Source organism: Ailuropoda melanoleuca, chromosome 16 (assembly GCF_002007445.2).
Source record: "Ailuropoda melanoleuca isolate Jingjing chromosome 16, ASM200744v2, whole genome shotgun sequence".
NCBI lineage: Eukaryota > Metazoa > Chordata > Mammalia > Carnivora > Ursidae > Ailuropoda > Ailuropoda melanoleuca.
In genome coordinates, this window is record NC_048233.1 from 81267628 (window position 1) to 81287167 (window position 19540).

The following is a 19540-nucleotide window of genomic DNA, read 5'->3' on the forward strand; positions in this document are numbered from 1 at the left end:
CCGGGCCCCGGGCGCGGGCGCGGTGCAAGCGGCGCGACGGGCTGGGCAGTGTCCAGGGCGCTCGGTGGCCGGCCCGACGGGTCCGCTGGCAGAGGTGCGGCTGCCACGAGCGCCGGTGGCAGATGTGAGATCCGTGGAGCTCCTGGCACCGGTGTGGGGATGATGACACCCGTGGCACAGGCGTGGGCAGCGTGGGGCTGGCACAGGCAGCGTGGTTTCCCTGGCACGGGTGTCAGAAGACTCACCCCCACCCTGGTGTGGTGGTGGCTGCCCAGGTGTGAGGCGGGTGCAGCCCTCTGTGCAGGTAGGAGGTGGGCTCAGCACTAGGACTGGTTCGGGGTGGCAGTGGCCAGTTCGTAGGCGCGTGGCAGTGCCCCTGGCATGGGTGTGAGGAAGTGCTGCCATTGCTAGGGTGTTGGATGGTTCTGGCCTTACATGATCTGGAATGATGGCACTTGGACTTGAAGAATTGGTGTCCTCAGCATGACAGGAGTTCCTGGTGTGACTGAGAGAAATGGCCTTGGCACTGCGTGGTGCGGGGAGCTGCTTGGCCCTGGCCGGGGAGACTCTGTGGCTCCCAGACCCTGGTGGATGGGAAGGGTATATGTCCAACCTCCCACTCTGGTGATGATGAGGGGCATGGCCTCTGTCACTGGGGCCCACTTTTAATGGCTCTTGGGTACACCGGACTGAGGAAGGAGAAAGGCTGGGAGGAGGATGGTATCCTTTATAATGGACATGAAAGAGAGATGCCAGGAGATGCTTCTACCACAGGGAACCCAACGGTGACCCAGATGGAAACCTCACCAGGTACTGGCATTGTCCTGGGCTCATGTATTCATCCAGCTTTGGAGAAGGAGGGGGGGGATGGTTCTCAGCCGCGATCACTATACTTGAACATGTGTCATGAGAAATGTGCAGGACAGAGAGGTGACCCGTATCAGAGCACTGGGAGAGGTGGTGCACTGTCTATCTGTACTCTCTGGCCCTGTCTTCACTTTGGGTTGATGGTTCATTGCGGGGTATCTGGGAGCTGCCTCTCTTCTTTGATGCTTGGAAGCCTTTGGGTCCAGAGGATCGTTTGCGGGGGGCGGGGGTTACTTGAAAGATGTCTGCAGCCACTGGGAGTGTGCCAGGATTGCGTCTGCTCCCACCAGTCTTTTGGGAAGCTTTGGGTAAGGGTCTCACTCATCATCACGTGGTGTCTACCTCGCAGAGGGGCGATTTACAGAGCTCCAGGGAAGTCTTTGGATGTGGGGGACATCTTTAGGACTTTATAGATCTCTGGGGGCAGTGGAAACGGGAGAGAAGAATAAATGGGGTGAACTTGGGCTGGGCCTGGGGAAGGCCTTTAGGAGTCCAGAGGAACGATGTGGAGGGTATGAGAGACTAGGGTGGTGGGTTGCAGCTCATTCTCCAAGGTGGGCGCTTGGAGATGCCGCTGAGATTCCTTAAAGCCAGTGTGTCATCTGGTGCACATGGAGCCGGAAGACTTACACTCGAGTCTTAGCTGTGTGACCTTGGGCAGGTGACTCTACCTCTCAGATGCCTGTCACCAAGTGGTCATGGAGGAGGAAAGGAGACAGTGCACATGGAAACCCTCTGTAAACATTGAAAGGCTGTGCAAAGGTCAGAGATTCTCATCAGGTAGAGAGACGAGGCCTGGAATGTGACTGGGGAGGAAGGCTGCCGGAAGGTCGAGGGCCTGTCACAGGGAATTAGAGGCCCTGAGCGTACAGGCTCCTGGTGGGGGAAAAGTGGGATCTGTTGACACTGTGAGTCAGCTGCTGGGCTGGAACCAGGCCCCAGGTCTCCCGAGGACGGTCCCGAGCGCATGGCCGCAGCAACTGTGCCGTCCTGCAGGAGCGGCCGGAGCAAGAGGAAGCCCTCGCTTGCGCTACAGACACGCCTCATGGTCACGCAGGGCTGGGGGTGTCTGTGGCTGACACATCTGGGGGACCCGTGTGGCGGAGAGAATTGGAAGTGTGTGTGTTCTCTTGAGAATTTCCTTTGGCTCCGGGTTCTGAGCATGGTGGGGGGGGGGAGCGTCGCATCAGCATTTTTGGGGCTGTGGCCTGAAGAAAGCAAAGTGGGTCAGAGCCACCGGAGTGGATGCAGGGCTGGGGGGTCCTGCCGGAGAGGCTGGGGCTGTGCGACAGGAGGTCCGGGGGCAGTGGGGGGGGGGGCCCGCAGATACTGGGACAAGGAGAAGGGGCGATGGGCACCCTCCGAGGGGTCCTCCGAGGGCGGATGGGTGTGGCACACGTTCCCCGGGACGTCTCACCCGACTCAGCCCCACTTCTGTCTGAAGGGCCTTCCCACGTGGGAAAGATGAGGCGGCTGCAAATTGCTTTGCTTTCTGCCTCCAGGGGCCTAGTGCCTGACAGTGGGCTGAATTACAGACCCCATGAGCTCCGGCCCACTTCTCAAACACTTGGTGTGAGTGTCTGTTTTAGCCAGCAACCCATTCTACAGGCCTGCTCCCCGAGGCAGAAGGTTTTCACCTCAAGTCCAGGCTGCAGTGTCAAGCTTCCTGAGTAAAGAAGGACACAGCTCCCCAGCCCCAGGGTGGTGAGCTGACTTTTCCATGCTGTGGGACTCGCCCGGCTCCAGTGGCTGCTGCCTGGACACCGGCAAGAGCTTCCTGGATTGGTGGGAGGGGTCCAAGGCCTGTCCCTCACTCTCCCAGCAGCGCCCTTCTCTGCCTCCCCTGGGAGTTGCCCACACTTCGGCTCCTCCCCGTTGTGAATATTCAGCGTCTCGTCCCCTCAGCTCACCCTCCACACCTCAACACTTCTGCTTTGTGGCTCAGCCTTAAGGTCTTGGGCTTTGGGGTCCCTTTGCAGCCGTCCTTGCCATATGCTGGGGGTGCTGGGACTCTGCACAGCAGGGCTGGGTGGCAGGCGGGACAGAGAGGAGACGCCGAGGAGTTGGCCTCCGTTCCCCAAAAGCAGAGCTGAGCTTTCTTGCGAGTCTTCAGGGTTTGAGCCAGTAGGGAGCCTAGCCAGGTCACCACCCATTGTCCTTGGGCACGGTCGCTGCTTTTGAGCAGATGCCAGCTGGGGCAGGGGGACTAGTCACCTAGGCGTGGACATTGAGGGCAAGCAGCTCTCTGGAGCCGAGATGTTTTCAACTCTGGTTGTCAGTCCTATTCCTATGGCTTTGTCCATGTTTCTCCAGAAGTTGCTGAAGTCAGCTCCTGGCAACCGTCGCTCCTCAGCTGCCCCATAAATTATGGTGCCCGGCTGCTCTGCTGCAGGGGTGCCAGGGAATTGGGCATCTCTGGACAGAGGATTCTGGACCAGAGCTGAGAGTGCCAGACCAGCCAGCCATGCCCAAAGGCACAGCCTGTCTCTGGAAGCCTCTCCTCCCCCAGCCCTTCCTCCAGGGACCAGAGGGCGACCTCAGGGTCTGATCACCTGTTGGCCCAGCGCTCCACCTGAGTTCAGCTTCTCACTGGAATCGCTTTACATTACGCGCTAGTGGCCCGAGCAAGTAGCGCTGGGGGAAACATCAATGAGCGTGTGGTCAGAGGAAGATAAATCTTCTAGAACCGCGGAGCCCGGGACATGGCAGGATGTGGTTACCTCCCCAGCGGGCAAGGCTGAAAACCGTTCATCTTGATTTTCCTTTTTTCCTCTCTGATGCCGACTTTGGCTGGGCTGGATGTCTCTGGGGCAGATGGCAGAGTGTGAGTGTGCGTGTAGGTGAGGAAGACCCAGGAGATCCCCGGACCCCTGGAGACCTTGGCCGTGGAAGGAGCGGTCCAGGAGATGAGGCGGAGGGGAGTGCTGTGGCCACAGGTGAGGGTGTTCGGCAGGGATGGCCAAGCCCTCCCCACGCTGGTGGTTGAGATGAGCAGGGGTGGGGCTGTTTCCGAGGCAGGACCGCCCGGGGATTGCACGTGTGTGTAGCCGCGTGTGCCCCTAGCTTTCTGTGGGAAGTGAGGGCTGAGGGGGTGTGGAGCGCCTGGTGGTGTGGGAACTTGTGGGCTCCTGTGTCTGGCTGGCCCGGTGTCAGTGGGTGTGAGGAGCAGGGCGTTGCTGGGCTCCACGGAGCAGGAGAGAACAGTGGGAGCCGGGGAGGGGGGCACCTTCCAGCTGGGGGGGGGGTTAGGTAATGTCTCCGGTTGTGATTCCTACGGAAGGAGCCTTTCTGCTTTCTCGGTATTCCTTAGAAGGAAGCCCAGGCTGGAGGTGTGGCTCTCCAACGCCCATATGCTCACTCACGCCTGCTTCTCTGCTCCTCCTCAAGCCCCCTGCGGGTCAGCGGGGCATAGCCCCCTCGGACGACAGAAGATGCCATGGCAGCCATGGGCATTAAGACTTGGGGCTCTGCGGTCAGACAGACCCAGATTTGAATCCCGGTACCTCTCTCTACCTCAGTTTCGTCATCTTAAGGTGGGGCTGCTAAAACCTCCAACCAGGGTGATTGATTTTAAGAATTCCACGAACTAATAATGTCTGGGGAGTGGGAAGATCACGATGAAAGCAAACACACACACACACACACACACACACACACACACACAGGGGTGTTTTTGCTTTTATAGTCAGAATATTTTCTACAGAAAAGCAGTTACATCATGATCTATGAATGTTAGTATGTACCAAGGAAGATGGAATAGGTCATGACCTTTTTCTTGACAAGGAGAAGTTAGCTCCACCCTACCCTTGGCATGGATGGAATCTTGCTTATCTGTCAACAGAATCGAATAATGTCTTGACCCCTGGGGACAGTTTCCACTTGGGATTTGTCAGTAGTCCTTTCTTGAGCACCTACAGTGGTCTGGGCTCGGTGAGGCCATGGAGATGCACTGGGCATACCTGAGCCTACGAGGTGCAGACTCTGCCCTCCAGGAATTCAAAGTCTCTCCAGAAGATACGTGACGGACATAAAGGCCTGTGCCACAATTCCAGGAGAGGGACCACTAGAGGCCAAAGGAGATTGAGGAACTTGAACGAGGGAGGTCAACAGAGACTTGGGTGGCGATGGCCTTTAATCTGGGCCATCCAGGTGATGGTAGAGGAAGTGGCAGCAATGGAGGATGTGGCTGGGAATGTTTGGTGCTGGCAGGTTGTGGTCTGGCTTGAGTGCAGGCTGCACGGGACAGAAACAGTGAAGGCTAGGCTTGACAAAGTGACTTGGACCTGGGTCCCCGGGAGCATGACAGCAGGGCTGCAGGTTGGGTCTTTGGAAGGCATGGGCAGCCACTGAAGTGTTCTGAGCAAGAGGGCAGGGGCAGTCCTCCCCCCCATAGGCATATGGCAGCAGGTGCCAGGAGTAGGGAGGCCGGCTGGCAGCTAGGGCAGTGCCCAGGTACAGAGGCCCGGGGGAGGAAAGGGGAGAGACCAGCCTGCCTGATTATGGAGGGAAGGTAAAAGCCAAGAGATTTGTCAGTTTGGTCAGTAAGGGGTGGGCCCAGGGAAGGACCCGGAGGCCAGGCCCAGGATCAGAGCTGAGCCCCAGAGTCTTGGCCCGGCATGCATTTCCCACACGTGCCTTTCTGTGGTCTTGATTTCTGTCTGTTGCAGCCGGAGGAGAGGCTTTCAGGGACCCCCGTGAGGCTGCTTGTTCTGCCTGCAAGGCTGTTCTCATCCCCGAGGACCCATCGAGGGGGTGCCAGTGTTCCTGGCATTTATTTCCAGGCATTTGATCATTTTCTCACCAAATTACCCCTTGAAATTTCGCCTGCCTGAGTTCAGCCCAGGAGGTTACTATTCTGGGAAGTTTCATCAAAACCCTTGCAGCGTTTGAGAGTTCTCTGAGCTGGGGGGCAGGTGGGAGGAGAACAGGGTTTCTCTTCACCTGTGTTTTGGGGGCCGCCGGTTTCAGTACCTGGAGATGGTCCTGGCCACGGAGCCTGCCGGGCAGGGGTCTGGGGAAGGACGGGCAAGGCTGTGGAGGGGGAGGCAGGACGCTGTTTCTGATTCATCCCGAAAAAGCCCCTTGTCGTTGCCTCTCCAGGAGCCATTTAATTAATTTATGATTGATGTTCCTGGACTTACTTGAGGTTCATTTATTATTGACGTGCCTTCCTTATATACAATTCACCCTGTCCTTTTGAGCACATGGCTGCATCTGCTGGGCAGGCCCCACGGTGGGGTTATCCCTGTGGGGCTGCTTCTCTGGTCCTCACCCCCCCGACCTCTCCCCCGGGGACAGAGCCCTGCGCTCGGCCTTTGTCAGACTCTCTCAGGTTGGGGGGTCCGAGCAGACCCCAGGGCTTCCGTCTCAGCCACACCGTAATAGTAATAATAATGGTTTCTGTTTTGTGAGCGTGGAGGAACTAACCCAGCACGGTGCATTCTCGCTCACTCTTTCCTCTGTCTCTCCGACTACCGCTGGCTTACAGGAGGCTTTGGGAGGACATTCGCCAGGTAGATGGGGAGCCAGGTGTGAGCCCAGGACCCTCGCCTCCCCTCTCCAAGCCCTGCCTCTCCTTCGGGCCCCATGTGGGCCATTCCCCTATGAAGCCTTTCTCCTGCCCCCCCTGGACTCCAGCGCTGGCCTAGCTAACATGAGGGCCTGTAGTCCCGGCCCTTCGGAGAGTATGTGTTGTGAAATGTTGGTGGCTTGTCCCCCTCCCTAATCCACAGCCTCATTGAAGACTAACAAATAAGGGCCCGATAGCACTTCCTGAGCGAAGATGCCAGGCGCTGTGCTAAGCACTTTTCAGGCATTAGCTCATGTAATCCTCAGGACCACCCCAAGGGGCAGGTGATGTTAACCCATTCTGTAGATGAGGTTTAGAAATGTGCTCCTGGCACTCAGCTAATAGATGGCAGGATTTAGACCCCGGCAGCCTTGAGATATAGGGCGCTTACTGATTCTCTCCCTGAATTCCCTCTCTCTCCATCTCCTTAGACCTGTTTGTTTATCAGATGCCTGTATGTTTATCCAGTGGCCACATCCTCCTCCTTGTGTCTGGCCTGAAGTGTTGGCCTGCATGGGGGCCCCCTCCTTTGCTTTGGGGACCAGGAGTGCCCACTCACATGGGATAGGTGATTTTAGGGAGACAGCAAGGCTGGTGGAGGGCACTGGGCCTGCATTCTGCCCCTGGCCCAGCTGGGCAACTTCAGATGAGTCATTCAGCCTCTCTGAGCCTCAGTGGCCCTGTTTATATGTTAGCAATGGTGGTATTTATTTTCTCGCTCTCCGGCTGTGCCCATGGTCAAAGGTGATGAGGGATAGGAAAGACACTGTACCGATCAGGGGCTTGCTTGTGCATGAGTTCTAAGCGCTGGCATGAAGGCCAGGAGCGTTTAAGGCTGGACGCAGAAACCCAGGCCGGGGGATCTGTACCCACCTTCTGAGCCGCCCTGAATGGCCTGATGCAGTCCATGGCTTGCCAGCTGGCAAGGACTTGCTCCAGGACCCTGTGTGGCCAAGAGCTGGGCAGGAGGTCCCTAGAGTGGGTGCCAGGCCGCAGCCTGGTGTTGCGGTTGGCTGAGTAGTCCCTGGGTCCCTGGAGGTGGTCCCTCTCGCACTGAGTCCTTGGGTTCTGTGCAAGTGCATGGAGCCCTCCTGGGGTTCTGGGCCCCACTACCCCTCTCCTCCGGGCATCCTGACTAGGTTGATTCAGGCTAAGTTTAGTGAGGAAGGAGGATAGCTTGCCAAGCAGCTGCCTGGACCTCCCCTCACCCCTCAAAATATGCGGAAAGCCTGGTGAAGAGGTGAGCCCCGCGTCTGTTCCGGAAAACGGTGAGGCTGTCCGCCTCCCGATGGCAGGGTTCCCAGGGCGTTGGCTTGAAGTCCGCTGCTTTCTCATCAGCCCGGGGAACACGGCGCAGGCTGCCAGGGCACCCAGGCCTGGAGAGGCGGGCAGAGGTCTGAGACCGTGGGTCGGGGTGAGGCAGGCCTGGCATGGCTGCTGGAAGTCTGTGGCCGGGCTGCTGTGAGGTGACGTTCCGCTGCACTTCCCGTTTCGGACTCTGGTCGCTGGGATTACATCAGGCTCCCCGGGCTCGCCCTTCAGCCAACTCCCACCTCATCCCGGCGCCCACGCTGCCCTGGGACAGCTGTCCCGCTGCAGCCTTGGGCCAGCCCTGGGCCAGCCCTGGGCCCGGCAGTGGAGGGGACTGACCTGGCCTGGCCCAGCTCAGCATCGGGCACCAGTCACCCCGCAGGGCTGGTCTCCCTCTGCACCTGCCCGCCTCACCCTTCAGGACCACTGGTCTCCAAGACCACGCCACCCTTCGATTCCTTTGATTATCCACCTCTGATTTGTCCTCTTTCTCTCTCTTTAAATTTAGCATAGCCTAGGCCTGCAAGCTTAGACTTTGGCATAAAGATGGAGCTTTGTTCGAGTCCACTACTGCTTGGGCAGGTCACTGGACCTCTGAGCCTCAGTTTCTTCATCTCGAAAATGGGGGCTCTGATGGAATAAGGCACATGGGGCTGCTGTCAGGATCCAATGAGATACCACCTTGAAAGTTCTGCCCAGTGCCAAGAACATCATCAGTACTCAATAAATGTTACATGCTATTATTAATTACCATGATTATTTTAGCTCTTCTCGGTCAACCCAGGGGGGCGCTAAGCTGAGAGGACCCTCCCTTTGCTGAGGCTGCTCCCGTTCTCCTCTGCAGCCAGGCAACCCCAGCACCGTTCCTGCGATGCAGGCCGGCCCCTTGGGCTTCCTCCTCTCCCCTCCTGCTTCTGGGCCACTTCTCAGGGCTGGCAGTGTCCCACCTTCCCTTTGGCATCTTACCCTGTTCCTGCCCCAACCCTCTTTTAGGCTGGCCCGCATCTCCCTCGCCCTCCCCCTTCCTTTTGGTTCCTCTCCTGGTTGGTTTCCTTCCCCTTGGCACCTCTTCCTTCCGGCTCCTTTTCTTAGTACATCTTTTCCTCCCCCGAGGCCTTTGGGGGAAGCCAGTGTCTTTCCTCGGAGACCCTCTCAGGCCCTCCAGTTGCACTCAGCTGTGGGAAGCTGGCCTGGGGGTCAGATTGTGCATCCTGAGAGTGGGGGTCACGACTCGCTCCTCAGCCAAGAATACTGGCAACCCCTGACAAATGCAGACTCCCGTAGCGTGGACCTCCAGGCTTGGGAGCCTGCCGGGCGGACAGCCACCCCAGGGACTGCAGAAGGAGGCCACTGCTGCCACGGGGAGTGGGCTGGCAGCCATGGTGAACCCACAATCCGGGAGCCCCAACCAAGGCTGGAGCTTCGAGTCACAGCAGATCCTCTTCGGTTCTAAGGACACGCAGAAGAAGGCCAGAGACAGCCCCCGTTTCCCAGAGCCAGAAAACCAGCCGCATCTGGAGTCTCTTTCCTTCGGGGAAGTCATGGAATTTGTTTCAAGAGGTTGCTTCAGTTTCATACCTTTGGAGAGAACTTGGTCTTCCTCCGCCTTCTTCCCTGGGACGGGGGCCAGGCTGTGGAGAATGGTTTTCCACCTCTGTCCACCCGGTTCTTTCCGGGACATTTCTCAAGCACCTGTGGCATGCCAAGCTTGTGCCTGGAGCTGAGCATAATGAAATTTCTCACCTCGCCCTCAGGGAGTTCCCAGGTTGGGGACTGACCTATGGCAGACAGGACAGATGTAGCAACGGCAACGTGAGCCCCCACTTCCCGGCTGGTCCTCTCTGCTGGCCGCAGTACTGAGTGCTATACGTGGAGTCAGAGTTCATGAATGCAGAGAACAGTGACCATGGGCGCTCGCCCAGTGCAGGGCTCTGTGCTCAGGGCAGTGCCGACCCGCCCCGAGGAGGGAGGCCCTGGTATTTTACAGCAGAGGGGCAGGTCAAAAACCTCAGCTCCTTTGGAGAATTGAAGGGACCCGCTAAAGACCATAAATTTGCCACTGGCAGATTGGGACTCAGACCCGCATCTGGCTGGGCCCTGCTCTCGGGGTGTTCCTTCTGGCTCTCCCACCTCACATCGGGCTTGGGGAACCTTCTGAGCCATGGGAAGAGCCGGTTCCTAAAAAGGAAGGCTCCTTTCAGCCACTCTATTGCTGGGAGAGCGGCCTCTCCCGCTGCCTGGAAGCCGTGTCATTCCCCATGCATAGGCCGCTGGTGGCTTGTAGCCACTGCGTCCTCAGACCCTGCACCTCTCCGGCCTTGGCAGGCGGCTTTCAGGCGCACACAGGATTGTTCCTCTCACCCCGCGTGCCCCCTGCCAGTAGTGTTGAGCTCTTGCAAATTGTTCTCCGTGCCGCCCGCCTGCTCAGCCGCACAGTTTGATAAAGGGGCTGATGGAGGGCCCCTGCTCTCTGGAGCTGCCTTCTCTACTTCTTGGCCCCTTTCGAGAGCCTGGCTCCCTCCCTTCCCCAGGTGAACCCTATTCAGTAGGCCTCCGGCAGCGGTAACTAAGCCGGGCACCCAGCCCACCACCTGCTCCGTACTTTATAACAGTTTAACCTTAATGGTGTAACGAACTCCCATCATAAAGCAGCTGGAGCAGTGCATCCTGGGATGTATAAATTATAGGAGCCCTCTGAAGTTGTAATTGGAAATGGCAGCAACTGGAAGGTTGAAAGAGGCCGGCCTTGCTGGGCTGAGCACAGCTGTTCTCTACATCCTTTCAAAAGGCACACAGAACCAGAGTCTGGCTGTGAAAAAAGAACGTCCTCAGACCAAACCGAGTTCCTGGTTCCTCCGCCCCATTTCCCATTTCCTGCCCCCCGACTGTGTCTGCAGAGCCTGTGGGCTTTGGAGGCGGGACCCCCACCCCGGCCCTGTGCTCTGGCTCGGTGCCACAGACAGAATGAGCCGGGACGAAGTGAACACGGGCCCGGCGCACGGCGTGGGCCCCGGGTTCACCATTTCCCAGGGAGCGAGAGCTACAGAGTGACTTCCCCCCTCTCCCAGGTCCCATCCGTAAAATGGAGACTTCAAGCCCACCTGGGTGGTGGGTTTTCGACCGGGGAGCCCCCCCGGAGTGTTAGGATGCGGGGTTAGGAGCTCAGGCTCTGAAGCTGGGCCGTCTCCTTCCGGCTGCGACTCTGGCTCGTGGTGCCTGTGAGACCTTAACCAAGTCATTTAACCTCTCAGCTGCACCTGTAAAATCAGGGGACTCAGTGACCTACCTGTGAGGAGTGTCAGGAGGATGATGTGGGATGCTGCTTGTTAACCACTCAGCGTGGTGCTTCCTTAACCGGCACACGGATCACCTGGAAAGCTTGCAAATGCAGATCCCCGGGAGGCTGGCTGGGGTCCCAGATCTGCTCCTAGTGATGTGGTTCACCGACCACAGCTTGAGTGGCCGGGACATGGTGTTTGACCCCTAGAAGTGCTTCTTGAGGGCTAGCTGGAGTTATCTACCCAGGCGAGGGCCGTCACCTGCACGTGCTGCCCTCTTGGGTTTAGTTCAGTGCTCCTGCGTGTGGCCCATGGGCCAGCAGCAGCACTTGGGAGCAGGCTGGCGATACAGAGTCTGTGTCCCCCCACCTGCAACTCAGAATCTCTGGGTGTGGGGCCCGGGGACCTGTGGTTTAACCGGCTCTGGGTGCTCCCTGTGTTCGCTGCAGTCAGGGAGGCACTGCCGGGCCTCACCCTCTAGAACAGGGCTTCTCTGAGTGCAGGCTGGTTAATCCGAGCCTCAGAATCACCCAGGCTTGGCCGTGGTGGGACTTGCTCCAAATATAGGTCCCTAGGTCCTACCCCAGACCAATGGATTCAGAATTTTTGGGTGGGGGCCTGGGAATCTGCATTTCTCCATCTCTCCCTGCCATTCCAGCTCAGAGTCACTGGAACTCGCTGTAGAGAAGAGCAACCCCCCCCAAACCTCCCCACCTTGTATAGGAGGCTTTGCCTCTTCCTGGGGGGAGGAGAAGGAGCTCTAGGTGGGGGCCAGGAGCCCCGGGCTCCAGCACCGTCCCACCTGGGGGGCTGGAGCTGCTCTGCCTTGGACCCAGCTGTGAGGGTTTTCTCACGTGAGAAGAGGGGAACAGCCACCAGTAGGGAATTGGTCGAATGAACTCACATACATCAGGCACGTGGCCTGCTCTGCAGCAATGAGGGAAGATTAGGCCAGAACAATGTTTGATGAGGAGAAATGTTCACCTTCTCTACTCAGTGGGAAAAAGCCGTAGGTACAGAATGATCCCATATTTGGACAGAGGAAAGACTAGACAGATGTTAATAGTTAATCATTTTCCTAGGAGGGTCATGGCGACTTCTATTTCTTTCCATCTATTTTTTGTTTCTGTGTTCTATAGAAAACATCTATTTGGTAATAAGAAGAAAAAAGTAGACACAGATAAGCATGGGTGGCCCAGGGTCCTCGGGTCTCCTTTGCCAGTGAGAGCCCCAGATTCCCAGGACAGTGCTCCTCCCACTTGACCTACCTCCTGGGTCCCCATCACCTCCAGGCTGTGACCTCACCCCTGCCCTGGTCCTTCACACAGTTTCTCCCACTTTTTTTTTTTTTTTTTTACTTCATCTCTGCTTTGAATCTTCCCTGGCAATGGCGGGGGACTTCTCCACTTCATACAAGGTGGGCCGGGAGGGGAGCAGGGGTCACCTAGGCAGGTGCCTAACCCTCCGTTCCAGAGTCTGGCACCTAGGATGGGTTTGGGAAGTCATGGTTGAATGGAGGTTTGGATGCAGCCGGGGACTGGACGAGACGCATAGCTGTGCTGACCTCGGGCACGCCAGCGTGCTTCTCTGGGCTTAGATGTCTCTGAGATTTGTGGAGGCTTGAGCTTTGCCTCCCCCCAGGCCTTTCCAGCCCCAACCTGTAGGGAGTCACATACCTTCCCACTCCTGACCCCTCGCCTGGTTTTTTAAGCAAGCTCTGCTGCCCAAGAAATGGCACCTGTCTGTCCCAGCTGGCCCGTGAGAGTGTGTGCAGAAGCAGCTGCACAGGCTGGGCCTCCAGACAAGGGCGGGGGGGGGGGGGGGCTGCAGTGCTGGGAAACAGAGTAGGCCCCAGTGCCAGGGGGCACCGGACAGTCCTGAGTGTGAGACTGGCCTCTCGCGAGCCCCGGGTAGCCTCTGTGCTGCCTGTGGGTGAGGTGTCTGCTGTCCAGCTGCTCCCGGCCAGAGCTGCCTTTATCCCAGTGCCCCCTGCCTGGCTTGATAGCTGAGACCCCGCTTCCGTCAGGCCCCAGCAGCCCCGAATCACTGGCCCTTTCAGCTGCTGTTTTCCAGTGAGTGGCTCAGGGAGGGTGGGAGAAATCCATTCAAGACATTTGTTTTAAAGACATTTAAGTAAACCCATGGGATTTGTGTGGTCATGTCTTTTTCGTCTTCTTTCAAAGAAATGGATGGGTTTCTGGGCCTCTCCCACCACTGGCTTCCCTGCCCAGCAAGTGCAAGAGGCCCAGGCTTGAGGAGGAATCACAGAGAAGGGAAGCCCTGCCAGGGTGGGAGGATCAAAGGGGGGGGGGGGGGGAGGCAGGGGCAACCTGAACTTGAGCTCCATTTCCCCACCTGTGGAGGGGCTCCCATCCAGGTAACACCAAGGGCTCACCTGCCCTTTGTGCACTCCCGAGTGTGTTTTTCCTGGCCCAGGGAGCCCATAAAAATCATCTTTGCCAGCAATGCAGAGGCAGGAGTTGGGAGCTAATGGTGCTCAGCACACAGCCCTACAAGGGCAGAGGTGAGGGAGGCAGGGCTCTGTGCTGGCTGGGGTCTGGCCCAGGAACAAGGTGCATTTGCCTCTGGGGTTCTGGGAGGCTTTCTATGGGGCAGGAGAGAACAAGCAAGTCTTACTTTCCTGGCTTTTTCTTCCCTATCGACAGTGATCTCTTCAGCCTCCCGCACCTGTAAGAAGCCCTCTCTGTCCACCTTGGGTGACAGGTGTCCCCACTGTGAGGTCCCCAGCATCATAGCTTCATGGCCTCTGGCCTGCGTGTGGGTTTCCTTCTGCACTGTGAGCTGCTTGGGGATAAGGCTTGCCACCTCCATGTTCTGATCCCCAGAAGCTCCTTCTTCTTCTTCCTCCTTTTTTTTTTTTTTTTAGATTTTTAATTTATTTGGGAGAGAAAGAACATGTGCATGAGTGGGGGGAGGAGCAGAGGGAGAGGGACAAGCAGACCCTGTGCTGAGCAGAGAGCCAAATGTGGGACTCCATCCCACAACCCTGAGATCATGACGGGAGACGAAACCAAGAGTTGGACGCCCAACTGACTGAGCCCCCCAGGCACCTCCCAGAAGCTCCTTCTTAAGGTCCCATTGAGTACATCTGAAGCCCCAGCTGGCACTCACAAGCCCTAGGTCTGGTGTCCTGCCCTGGTCTTGGAGCCCACTGAGGCAGTGGTAGGGGGCGGGCGTGCTCAGAACATCACCCTCCCCACACTCTCCTCTCTTATGCTGGGAAGGGAGCCCTATTTGGGCAGGAGTCCAGCTGGAAGGGAATGGGGTGATGGGGTAATGGGATGCACAGTGAGGCACTGGCCCCAATCTGCCACAGGACAGACCCAGCCTGCAGCTGCCCCAGGCGGGATCTCGCAGACCCCCTCCCCTACGTGCTCAGACAGCCCACAGCAGTGAAGTGCCCGCTAACACCAACCGGTCTGGCTGGTTTGTGGGGACCTGGCCCGGTTTCTTGAGGGACAGGATGTCCCCGCTGGGAGCAGCCTTTGTGCCTGTCCTTTCTGGCCTTTCCCTTTCAGGCTCTCAGGCTGGTCCTCTTCTGGCCTGTTCTCTTCCTCACTCTCTTGTCTCTGTCCTTGAGGTGCAGGGCAGCATGTGATGGGGGTACCCGGGCAGGAGTTGGAGGCCTCCCAGGAATGAGGTGGGTGTGTCCGTGACCCTGGCCCAGCAGGACCCTGGGGTGCTGAGGCCCTGGCGGCAGCGTACCCAGTGGTTGGGGGGACAGGTCCCAGGCAGGAGCTGCCAGGGGCTGTGGAGACCATTGTCCCACCTCCTCCCCTACTGCCATGCCAAGGATAAGGGAGCGGGGGCCTGAGGAGGCCACAGAGCAACGTGTAGGACCAGAGCCTTGTGGCAGGGCTCCTTGGCACTGTGACTCCTTCCTGCCGCCACCGCCAGGCTCCCCTCTCAGGGAGCAGGAAATGGGGGTGGGGGAGCCCGGGTGTTCCTCTCGCCCTCTGCCGGGAGGGGCCGGGCGCCCCACTCCGTAGGTGTCAGCGGAACTGTCACCCAGCGGCGGGCGCAGGGCTGGGATTTCCCTGGCTGACTCACCCCCGGCCTGGCTGTGCCGCAGCCTAGGCAGGAGTGACTTGTGAAGGTGTCTGAGAAGCTCAGCAACTCGCACGGAGGGAGTCCCGGGAATAGGGGAGCAGGTCCCTGGGGCTGGCTGTGGGCGGGCCCCTCAACAGAGCGGGAGACCCTAAGCTCTCCACCAGGCTCACAACCGCACTTCCCAACACGGGACAGGACGAGTGGTGAGGCATCTCGGGCCCTGAGCACCGGCAGGGCTGCTCCCTGCCTCCCTGCAGGAGCCCCCCCAGGGTGAAATGCCTTCCCTCCAGAGAATAGAGAAGCCATTGAGTCCCTTGATCCCCAGGCACTTCACAGACAGGCGCCTGGGGGAAGGGGGGGGACTGTGGGAGGCAGGAAGTGGGGCCAGCACAGTGACCCAGCCAGGGGCCAAGGACCCTTGGAGAAAGGGAGAAGATTGTAGGCTGTCCCCCGCAGAAGAATTCACATGAGTCTGCGGAGGTTTCCAGGCCCACAGATGCCCTAGAGCACATCTTGGGGCCCTCCTCGGCCCCAGCTGCCGGTGCCACCCTCAGCTGAGAGCTGGCAGGGGGTGGAGGTGTCACAGCTACGGTGTGTGGGGGCCTGGGGGAGGACCGTTCAGACAGAAATGTGGAGTGTGCGCTTTGCGAGCAGGCCCGTGGGCGTGGTGGCAGCAGAGCCGCGTAGGGCGGGCTGGGCTGAGGGTGGGATGGGAGGTACAGTTCTGAATGGTTGCCCCAGAGTCCCTGCCTTCCTCTTCTTGGTCGGGGGAAGAGTCACCCCCTGACCTCTCCAGGCTGGAATAGTGGGGGCTGGCAGGGCCGAAGTTCACAGGGTGGCGTTTGGGACCCTGGCACAGCTCAGTCTCAGCGGACAAACTTCTCAGCCCCCTACCCATGCCTGACATGGTGAGAAGTGGAGCCATTTCTGTTGGCCGGGTGCCACGGGGCAGCCCCAGGGTGTCCAACAAGCAGGCCATTTAAACCCCTGCAAGCACGTCTGGCCTCTTTGGCCACACTACTCCCTCCACGAGCAGGCACAGGGCAGGGTGGCCCAGGGAAGGAATGTGGCCTGCGGGCCCCACCTCCTGAGTGACAGGGCTGGGGTCCCAGCCAGGAGGGCAGGGCAGCTGTGAGTCCTGGGCAGGCAGCGCGGACAGGCTGGGTGCAGGCAAGGCCTGGCCTGAACCACCATGGGCTCTTAAGGCTCGAAGGGCAGCGCTCTTTGAAGGACAGAGGACAGCCCTGCCCAGGAGCCTGCCAAGGGCCTGGGAACTGGGCAGTGGCACAGGGTTCCAGGTTCTGCGCCTGGCCTACGGCTGACCTCAGTGTTGCCTGGGGCGGGCGATCTGCATCATTGGCCCTCACCTTCCTTCCTAAAATGATTGCGTGTGACTCAGGGGCCCAGAAGGTTCCTTCACACCCAGATGTTCTCCTGTCCTTCACTAAGTCCCCAGCATTAGAGAACAAAGGAGAGCCCCAGAACCTAGTTGGCCAGGTACTTATGCAATGAGGAGAAAGACAGGGATCCCCCTGCCCCTGGACTCTGTCTCCTCCTCCTTCCTCTCTGGGGTGATGGGACAAGTGAGGTGATGACCCACAGTTGCCAGTGCAGGGCCTTCCAGCAGCTAGTCAGGCTGGAATTGTACCCTTATTATCACTATTCTTGTGGTGTTGGCTCCCTACAGCCTGCAGGGGGGCTCCCTGGAAAAGGCAGTGTGGCTTGTGTCCCGGGCTGGCTTCCTGGCCCCATGGTCAGGTTGAGTAAGTAGCAAGAGGGCAGAGGGGGGAAGCCGGCGGCTCCAGGTGGGCAGGAGGGGGGCCCTGGCACCTTCTTGGGCTTGGCCAAGCTGCCAGATCCCATCTGCAGAGGGGCAGCCCACCCTCCACGAGTTGGCGGGAGACCTCAGCACTGAGGAGTGCGTGTCCCCAAACATCTTGTTCACAGCAGATGGCAGCCGCAGCTCCCTTTCTCCCTGCAGGGCTGGTTGCATTTCCCTTCCCTTTGCTCACCCCTCCTGTTAACTTTGGTGTCTGCTTTCCAAATTGGGGAGGCAGCCTGCAAGCCCCCAAAGCCACCTGTGACTGTGGGTGAGGCTAGGGGCTCAGATCATGGACCGTCTCCAAAGGAGAGGAAATCTCGGGCTCCCATCTGCTTGTCCGGGACGCTCAGTCTTGCCCTGCTTCCTGCGTGCTGAGTCTCTTTGGCCGAACGGGCAGCAGCACGATGTCAGAGGAACGAGGGAGCAGGCCCAGGGCCTGGTCTGACATTTCTCCAGCACAGCACCAGGCCCTGAGCTGGGTGCCAGGGACCCAGGCAGAGGGTGCAGCCCTGCCCTCTGGGAGCTCCCAGCGTAGTGAGGAGCCAGGGTACTCTGGGGAGGAATGGAGGGACACTGATCAGGTCTGCTTCGAGGTTCGCAGACTTTTGGAGGCTTCACAGAAGCTGTGGTATTTGGGCTAAGCCCTGAAAGGCTGAGGAGTTCCCAGGCGAGCAGGATTAGAAAAGGCATTCTGTGCAAAGGCACGGAGGCATGAAGAGCTCTGACCCCGCAGAATGCTTGGCTGTGGCAAAAAGCAGAGCGGATGAAGGGCAAGCGGCCTCATCAGCACGTGTGCTTCAACCCCAGGGTGGGGTCTGCAAGGGGGAACCTTGCTTCCCTGGGTGCTCGTGGGGTGGGGTCAGCTGAGGCAGAAGCCCTGTATGGGGAACAGGGGTGGCACAGGCCTCGCCTTGCCCTGGGACCTGGCCCGTGGCTGCCCTGAGTTTGGGGCCCGCAAGAGCAGCCCCCTGCTGCTGGAGCAGCCTTCCCTGGAGACGTCTGCCCTGGAGGCTGAGGCCAGGGGTCACGGGGGTCATGAGTGAGGATGCCCTTGGAGGGTGAGGTGCAAAGGCCTCCAGAGTGCCACCCCATGTTCTGTGACCTGCTCTACCCGACAGCCGTGTGACACTGGGCACAACACCCATGTACTGAGACCCTCATCGGTGCCAAACTGTGCTCGAAGTGTTTCCCAGACGGGCCTTGTCCCATTTAACCTTCCTGAGGGCCACCAACTTGGGTGCTGCTGGCCCCAAGGTCCTGAGACTTGTGCAGAGCCAGAGCCAGGATATGGCCAAGCGGAAGGTCCAGGCCCAGGTCAGCCTGACCCTCTTGGGCACACCTTCTGGATTGCTGGCCTGTCCCCTAGAGAAGGCTCATGGTGCCTGGGGGGCAGCAACCCAGCATGGTAAGCCCGGCGTCCTCAGGACTTACGCCCTGCCCGTTTGCACCTGCTGCGGCCTCCCCTGCCCCTCCCACTCAGGTTCCTCCCAGGGCCTCAGCAGCAGCTTCGGGCAAGGCCACTGTGAGCAGCCGAGTGCCAGCCTGTAGGGCAGCAGGCCCAGCAGAGTGGTGGCCTGCGGTGTTTGCTTTTCCCAGCCCTGCATTTGCTGTGTCGCTTACACCTGGCTCACTGTTTGCCCAAGGATTTTCCCTCCTGGAAGATGGGGTGGGGTGAGGCTGGGCGAGGGTGGCAGGCAGATGGTCCGCTGCTTCCGGGCTTCCAGCTTTTCTGCACGACTGAGGAGGTCCCCACTACTCGTAAGTGCCACGCCCTCCAGGCCCACTGCTGCCCCAGCAGGACCTGGCCTCGCCCGCGCGGAGCATGTGACTCGGCAGTGCCGGGGCCTGGCATGCCTGGCGTGCCAGGGCGGCAGTGGCAGCGGCAGCTGGACGGGCCACAAGGAGCAGAAGAGGTCCCCAGAGCCCTTACGTGGGGCACTGGCCTCAGAGTGTGGGGGCAAGGGGCGGCGTCAATTGGACTTTTGTGTGCCCAGGGCCGGAGCGCGGGGCCCAAGCCGGGAGCGTCCTGCACAGGCACATCTCCCCCTTCCTTCCTGGCGCTGCGGCTGCCCGCAGCCCCGCCCTTCCTCCCAGGGAGGAGAGCTTGCCTGGACTCCGCCAGTCCCCGCCCTGCCCTGCCCTTCACCCCTTTTCCGACGAATCAGCCCTAGAAACTTGATTTCTTCTTGCACCCTGGGCCTGCCTCTCCGTTTGTCCTCCTGACAGCAGGCTTCCAGCATCCTCTGTCTGGTCTGTCCTCTGTCTTCACGGGCAGTCACTGACCAGGGGACGTGCTGCTGTCTCCTTGAGGCCACGGGCCTGGTTCTCGCGGTTGATGGGAATACATGAGGCACACAGAGGCAGGGTGGGTCAGGCATTCCGGGGAAGAGGCCCTTTCTTCACTGCAGCTGTGGCCCCAGGGAGAGGCCTGCATTAGCTGGATAAGGAGCCAGCACCTCCCTCCTCACCGTCCTGCCTATGACCAGCCTACAGAGTGGCTCTGGTCCTGCGAGGGTGAGGAACCTCGGCCTGCCACGGGGGGTCCACCCTGCTTTGCACTGTGGCCTTTAGCAAACCCACTGCTCTGGCCCGTGGTCTCCCCACCACTTGGTACCTGTCAGA

General features: G+C 59.3%; 1 protein-coding gene across 3 annotated transcripts in view; it reads left to right on the forward strand.

Annotated features, from left to right (window-relative positions):
• DAGLA (diacylglycerol lipase alpha) overlaps nucleotides 1-19540 on the forward strand; it is a 60056-nt gene that overhangs the window by 321 nt on the left and 40195 nt on the right. Inside the window, exon 1 of one of the 3 annotated variants that reach the window (XM_034645280.1) lies at nucleotides 141-304. The exons of the other annotated variants lie outside the window; for them this stretch is intronic. The gene's annotated coding sequence lies outside the window, so the exon portion shown is untranslated. Of the gene's footprint in view, nucleotides 1-140; nucleotides 305-19540 lie in introns of those variants that run through there. 3 annotated transcript variants of the gene reach the window in all.